The sequence below is a fragment of the Sciurus carolinensis genome, unplaced genomic scaffold (assembly GCF_902686445.1).
Source record: "Sciurus carolinensis unplaced genomic scaffold, mSciCar1.2, whole genome shotgun sequence".
Taxonomy (NCBI): Eukaryota; Metazoa; Chordata; class Mammalia; order Rodentia; family Sciuridae; genus Sciurus; species Sciurus carolinensis.
This window is the reverse complement of record NW_025920135.1, coordinates 1,566,545-1,574,496: the sequence shown is the minus strand read 5'-3', so window position 1 is coordinate 1,574,496 and position 7,952 is coordinate 1,566,545.

Sequence of the window (7,952 nt, the reverse complement as noted above, 5' to 3'; positions counted from 1 at the left end):
TAAAAGTAAGTATCTAAAACACATTCATGCACAGCAGAAACTACCAAGAGATATTCTACAAAGGAAGGACATTCAATATTGATAATGGTTTAAGAATTCTTAAGGGAAGTTTCACTCACACAGAAAGACCAGGTTTCCAAAAGAATGGAAAAAAAAAAAAAAACTTAAAAGGAACACCATGCATCCATCCATCAGCACCACTGGGGCCTGAAGCCCAGAATATTCTATAGCAATAATTTTGAAAGAATATTATGCTTAAATGCCATCTGTTCAGATTAGAACTAACACAATCTCAAACTTCTCTGCCGTGCATTTAACATGCACAACTGTTGCAGGATGGATGCAAAGACTCAGAGTACCATAATGGGTGGTTCCATAGAAACAACTTTGAAGACTCACTCTCACCAACCTCATCTTCAACCTTGTTATTTGAATAAATTGTACTTCACACACACACATATACATCTCCAACAGATTTATTTTTTAAAGGAATGGATTGAAAGAAAAAAACATGGGGCACAGAAGTATGGAATAGAAAATAAATACAAATGTAAGCTGTTTTGCTAATTGTTTTATAACCACAACAAATTAGTACAGAGGATTTTCTGTACACAACAAATGTTCAAAGATCAAGCTGTTCCCTTAGCAAGGCTAAAAAAAATGAAAAAAAAAAAAAAGAAAGAAAAAAAGACCAGGTTTCTGCAGTTCTCCAATATCATATCTGTGTATAAATTCTGACCAGGCTTTGCCATTCCTCTTGAGAGAAATCAATGGGCACATCCCTGAATTTCAATGGATCCTGAAATAAGAATAAGTGTATAAATGGCACATTGGTCATGTGATCATTGAGAGAGTTTTTAATTATATACGATGAAAGTCAGGAAAACTGCCTCACAAAGGTGAGGTATGTCAATTATTCAATAAGATACTTTTTAAATGAAGCATTGTTGCCTAATATATATCTCTGAGGAAAGGGGATGGTCTAAGTAAAAAAATAGTGCATATGCTACACTTTTGTGAAATAAAATGTAAAATTAAGATAAACATAAGAATATATTTTGGGGGGCTATATTTATTTTATAAAATAAATTGTTTATATTTTTCAAATGAGAAAGTTATAGTGAGTTAGAAGATTGCTTCCTAAATTTTAATGAGTAAAAATATGGTTTGGATATGTTGCTAATATGAAGATGAATTCAGAAGTCCTGGCATGGGATTTGGGTTTTTGAATATGTATCATGCTCTCTAGTCATGCAAATGCTACAGGTCCAAGAAATCCTCTTGAATACCAATGATGTAGAACACTAAAGGAAAAGTATAATGATGAATTTGTATTCAAATATTTTAAGTGGCCAGTTCATCTTGCTACAATGTGCTACAATAATAAATAGCAACAAGAATTTTTCAAATCTTAATTCATATACCCAAAATAATCTATTGAGATTGGCAATAGTTTTATCTTTGAGGGGATTTTGTCAAACGTCCAGTTAATGCTATGCCTGACTTTTGTTGCAAGTCTGCCTGGCCTATAATTCATAAAAAGGAACATAAAAAATTGTGAAATTAAAAAGAACTTTCAGAGTTATTGACGGTTACTATAACTGAGAAGAGTAATGGAAACAAGTTGAGAAGCCCATGAAATCAATTTGATCAAATGATACATTTTAGTACACACATTAAAATGGCAACTATTTATATAATAAAAAGACAACTTTTCATGTAATTGTAAGTAAGTACATTCAATTGTGTGAAATTATAAAGCAACTTGGGGTTGATGCTTTGTTTTTCATGAAAGTACTGAGATACACACATTGAAGAACAGAATATAAAGAGCTACAAATTCTGAGTCTTGTATTTTTTTTCCTATTTTTTACTTATTATCTCTGAGCTATATTTTAGAATTTAAATACATTTAGGAAAAGAATTCTTATACTGAAAATATATAAAGGTTAGAATTTGTATGCTTTTGAGCTTGATGAGGAATAAAATAAAAGCATAGAAGTACAGTTTGCTTCTAACCTCCAGTTACAAAGACCATATAGTAATAAAAGGGGAATGCATTTGTTCTCCAAAGCAAGTCATATATAAAGAGAAATTCAAAAGAAAGAAGGATTTCTGTATAAAATTTGGTGGTTTATATAGATTAGGCAATTTTTGAGGAGATACTTAATGATAAAGAGAAAACTATTAACTTTACTGGGAAGAATATGGAAGATAAATTTGGTAGAAAGTGTCAATGCAAATAATAGGACACCACCATTGCTGCAATATGCATGACCACTGTCACCGCCTGTGGCAACAATTGTGTGGATATTTATCAGAGGGGCCTGGAAATAAACTACTTTTCCTATATTCACTAATTTATAGAGGAAGAGAGACTGTGAGAGGAAGAGAGACTTTGCTTAGAGGAAGAGAAACTTTGCTTAGAGAGAAAGTTTTAGAGAAAGAGAGGCTTGCTACACTTATCAGAGATCTATTTCTTCTTAAACTCTGCTGCTTCTCCTTAGAGGTGTGTCCTGCATCCTGTTAACTAAAGGGTGCAACCTAGAGGTGAGTTCTCAGTTCTCTGCTCTACAATCTGCCTTCTGCCACTGCCTACTGCTTCTTACTGCTAGCTGCTTCTCTTCTGTGCTAGCTGCTTCCTTTCTCTGCTAGCTGCTTCTTTTCCTAGCTGCTTCTTCTTACTGCTGCTTCTGCTAGCTGCTGCTTCTTCTTTCTGCTAGCTGGTGCTACTTCTTTCTTATAACCACTGCTCTTGCCTTCCACCTACTGCCCACTTATATTCCCTCCAGGAGGTGGAGGGCAGGGCCATGCCAGTTGAGATCAGGTGAGGAGCCAGCTGCCCTATCATGGCAAAGGTTAAAATGAGCAGGCCCAAGCAGGAGCACTCAGGAACACCTGTGCACCATGTTGTGTGCGTGGACTTAATTGGATACGGCCAATGACAAACCACCTGGGTGTGCTTATCTTAATCAACCTCCTCACTGCTGATGTGATCAAAGCAACCTCTGTCTGGCTGCCAGGTGCCATCCTGGCATAGTCTACACAGCATAGCCCCCAACAACCACAATGAAACAAAATGAAATATAAAGTAAAGCATTATGTCAATTTTCTTCAGATATAAGTTTTACTTGAAGCTTGATTTGTGTGTGTTCCACACTTTGTAAGTATTAAAGTGGTAGTTCAATAGACACTTTACTATTCCAGAGTGTGAGTTTCTTCATATTTTTTTTCTGGATTGCTGTAGTAGATTGTATATCTTTCTAATATAAACTATGAGAAAGTGATTCTTATTTAGTGAAAAAGATGCTGGAAGATTCAAGATTAATGTCATCCATTATTGGCATGTAAAACTGAGTGAAAGATCTATTAATTGTGCTCATAAAATTTTGCCCCATGGGAGAGGTACAGGTCAAGTCCAAAGTCATTGATAGGAAAGATGAAAAAGATGAACTCTCAGAGCATGGGTTTCCAGCTAAAATCTGTCCCTGGCTCACTATGTCAATTTTTTTTCCCAGTCCCATCAGGCTGATTCTCTAGGGTAAAATGGTAGAGATCATATTTGCTGTAGTAAAGCAAGTGCTGAACCCAGTGGTAGTGTTGAAAAGCCTCCCAAGTTACATTTGGCTCAGGTTTTTCCAAAGAAGGTGGAGAGAGGAAAAGAAGGTGTTGGCAAAAAGTGATGGCTTGGCATAGGGCTCTGGAAAGTTCACAGAAACTAGAGGCCCAGAACACAGAATACACCTGGATAGCAAGGAACTCCTGAGGCCATGAGAGTCTGCAATGCCCATACCAGGGATAGCAGGACAAATCCATCATGCATGAGTAGATGGAGTCTTGGGGAATAAAAAACACTTAACTAACCTGTCTCCCATGTTAGACTGACGCAGCCCGTTAAGCACATGGTGGGCAGCATGGGAAAGTGATGGTCAGGGTAGCACAGAGTTGGACAGGGCATTATGGCAGATACACTCCATCTGATTTCTGGGTGAGCTGGTTCATTCCCATCCATAAAAGCCCTGTGACATTCATAAAGCTGAAGGACGTATTGCTGGCTGAGAACTTTGCAAAGCTTCCTTTAGTGAGACTGGACAGAGGTGGCAGGGTGGGGGTAGTGACTGCCTTGAGAAAGCAGCTGAGAAATGGATGAATTGATGTTTCCAGAGACTTCAGAGTCAATGCCTGGTCTGATAAGAATCATGATTCAATGCTCCAACTTTGGGCTAATTTGCAAAATGAGATACTTCCATCCTAAACTCTATAGACAGCAAAGAGAGAAAACAGGCCTTCCCAAGACTCAAAGGGATAAATAGTGGCCAAGAAAAGCATAATATGACCTCCCAGAATACAACAGAGGATAAGTTCCTTCTAATTATTCTCTTTCAAACATTTATGTTACCACAGGCGAATGAATGTAATCCTCTTCTCAAGATGCATTTTATTAATTTTTGCTCAATCCAGATGAAATGTGGAATAGGAAGTATGATTTACTTCTTTATCAATATTTAATCACTCAACAATATCACCAATGCAAATCTAGGGCACTAACATATTCATCTGTCAAAAAGAAAATATGTTCAACACTACAGGTCATGAATCCATCAAATAAATAAAACTGAAGTCTAAACATGAAGGGGAAGCTCCTAATATAAAGGGCTACAAATTAACTATTATGAAAAGGAAATAAAGTATTTTAAGACCTGTTATCACAAAAATAAAAGTAGGGAAGTATAAGTTTGCAAGTTAAAAATGCATTTTATTTTTGAAAGAAAATGCAAATCCTGACATGGAACAAACCTGAAAAACAGCAACACATGCTTTCTTCTTCTCTAGTCTTCTTTCTCAGGGGTGATTATCTTCAAGTCAAATCTACCTCTTGAAAATCTGCCTCTAAATACATCAGAACATAAGAACATGTGGACCTTCATGGACCTCATTTTGTAGCCTCAAGATTAGCTTCAGGTTGAAGTCATGGAGCTCAGATATTTTTTTCTGCCTAATTTTATTGATACAGTTTAAATGAGAAAGTATTCACTATTATGTGAGTAAAAGTAATCAAATTCAGTGGGTTTATGTTTATATTGTTTTGTATTCTGTATCGATCCCAGGGACAACTTACTGATTTACCACTGAGCTACATGGATAGCACACCTTATTATTATTATTTTTTTTCTGAGGCAGGGTTTTACTAAATTATCAAAGCTAATCTCAAGCCTTCTATTCTCCTTCATTATCCTCCTGAGTAGGTGGGATTACAGGTGCACATGACCATGCCTGCCAAAACTCAGAGTTTCTAAGAGGAAACAAATATGTAAAGCACTTATGAAATATACGTCAAGATGAAAAGAACAAGTATCTATCTCTTTCAGAAAACATGTATGTCATTTTGTTGCTATCTCCATAGTAATAATTTACTTAGTACATAGTAAATCTTATGTGAATAATTCTAGGATTTGTCAAGTGCTATGATATACATGATTGTTTTGGTCAGCTATTTTGCTCCTGTGACTAGAAGATCTGAACAGAACAATTGTACAAGATAAAAAATTTATTTGAGGACTCACGATTTCAGAGGTCTTAGTCCATAGAAGATTGTCTCCATTTGAGATTCGAGGTAAGGCTGACCATCATAGTGGAAGAGTGTGACAGAGACAAACATCTCACATTGCTATCAGAAAACAGAGAGAGGAAGAGAGTCTTCACTCTCCAGATAAAAATATGTACTCCAAAGCCATATTCCAATTTCAGTCTCCACCAGCTACAACCTACCACTTCAGTTACCACTAAATTAATCCCTATTAGAAGATTTAACATGGATTAAGACTCTCAAAACTTAATCATTTCTCCTCTGAACCTTCTTGCAATGTCTCACATGTCAGTTTTTGGAGGATACTTCATATCCGAACCATGATATTTGACCCATGGTCCCCCAAAACTCACAGCCATTTGTCAATGCAAAATACATTTAGTTCATTTCCAAGAATCCCCATAGTTCCAAGAGTTCCAAGAATACTTAAATTCAAGACCAAAGTCTGAAGCTCAAGGCCATCCCACATTGGGAACTCCTGAAAAAGTAAAAGAAATTTACAAATATCCAACATATAAATGTTCTGAGTAAACATTTCTATTTACAGGAATATTGACATAGAAAGAAGGAATAGGACTAAAGTCAAACTGAAATCCAGTTGGACAAGCAGGTCCTTTAGCTCCATATCCAGTATCTTAGCCACAAGGCATTGTGATGTTTGCCCCAAAGGGCTTGTGTAGCTCCACCACTGTGGTCTTGCATTTTGCAGCTCAAATGGTCTTCTGTTGGTTTGTCACTCTTCTATTCCTGCAGGTCTCCTAAGACAATATCCCACGTTTCTGGAATTTCTTAATCTCAGAGATCTCCACTGCAACTTTTACTGTTTCTGACATCTCCACAGCTTATCTTCTCAGGGGCTGCCTTCAGGGAATCCAACTGTGCTGCACATTGCCTGGTCTCCAAGATCTTTCTTTGAAATCTTGGTGGAAGTTTCCCTGATGCCCCTACCTCCAGCATTCTGCATTCCTGCAGAACCATCAACTTGTGGTTGATTATAAATCTGCTGCCATCTTGAACAGTAGCCTGACCTACTAGGGTCCTTTCTGCAAGAGCCCCTGAAGCTCTGAGAGGCTGAGCACATTTAAAAAAACTTCCTAGGCTCCCTTGTGCAAGAATGGTGCCCCACAGGTCCCTTCTCAAGAGTACTTCAATATCATTCCCTTGAGCTTGAGATGGAGGTAGTCTTTCTGGATCTTGAGATGCCCTGAAACCACCTTTCTCATCAGTTTTAGGCATAATTTTTAGCATTCCTTTAGTGGCAGTAATAGCTTTAACAACTGCAACATCCTTATACCTAATTTTAATCTTGCCTCTCAAATCCATGTTTTAAAAATCTTTCTGCTCTGCTTTTTCCTCCTGATTATCACAATAAATTTGACTAAAAGAAATCACAATATATTTACCACATCCTAAATGCAATGCTGCCTACACATTTCTTCCACCAGAATAAGAAGTCCATTGCTTCCAAAATCAACCTCATAGAAAGTCTCCAGACACAGGCAAAATGCAGACCACATCACAGTCAGAACATAACACAAATGGCCTCTATTCCAACTACCAATAGTATTCACCTACTCTGAACCCTCTTGAGCCCTGTCTTCACTGATCATGGTCCTATATCAATACTGGTATTCTGAACTCCCACCAGAATCAGTCATTAAGCTTCACTGACAACAATGTAAAGAATACTCAGCTTTATCTTACATATTCTTATTCACTTTAACCCCAATATTTTGTGTGAAAAATGACATTTACAGGGAAAATTTACAAATTTACAGGGAAATTGACAGAAATATCCCCACCTATTTTCAGCAACTTGTTATTATGTCATTTAAATGGTATAAGTATGCTGCCTCACCCATTGCACTGGGATGAGAAGGAATTTAGCCCTACTTCTTTTAGACTGGGGTGGCCCCTCCTGATTTAACCAAGTTTTTATATTTAGGTATTATGTCTGTCTGGGGTTTAGGATGAAGGTAACCCTCTGAATCTGCAGGTTTCACAACCTCATATTAAAACAAACTTAGATAATAATATTCACAGAGTCCATCTACACTAAATAAACACATACATTCTTTTTGGTCTTACTTTCTAACATTTTCCAGAACATTTACATTATACTGGGTATTATAGGCAATCTAGAGATGGTTTAAAGTGCACAGAAGGGTGTGCATAAGTTATATGCTATTTCCTATAGAGAACGTTTGCATCCCTGGGTTTGGATATCTATGGGAATCCTGGAACCCATCCAAGCCAGAAATTAAAAGCCAAATTTTTGGTGATGATTACCATCTGCACAATGTTAGGAGTTCACTAGTCCCAAGTACACACTCTGGCATTGCATTCTATCCAGATTCACACTGAA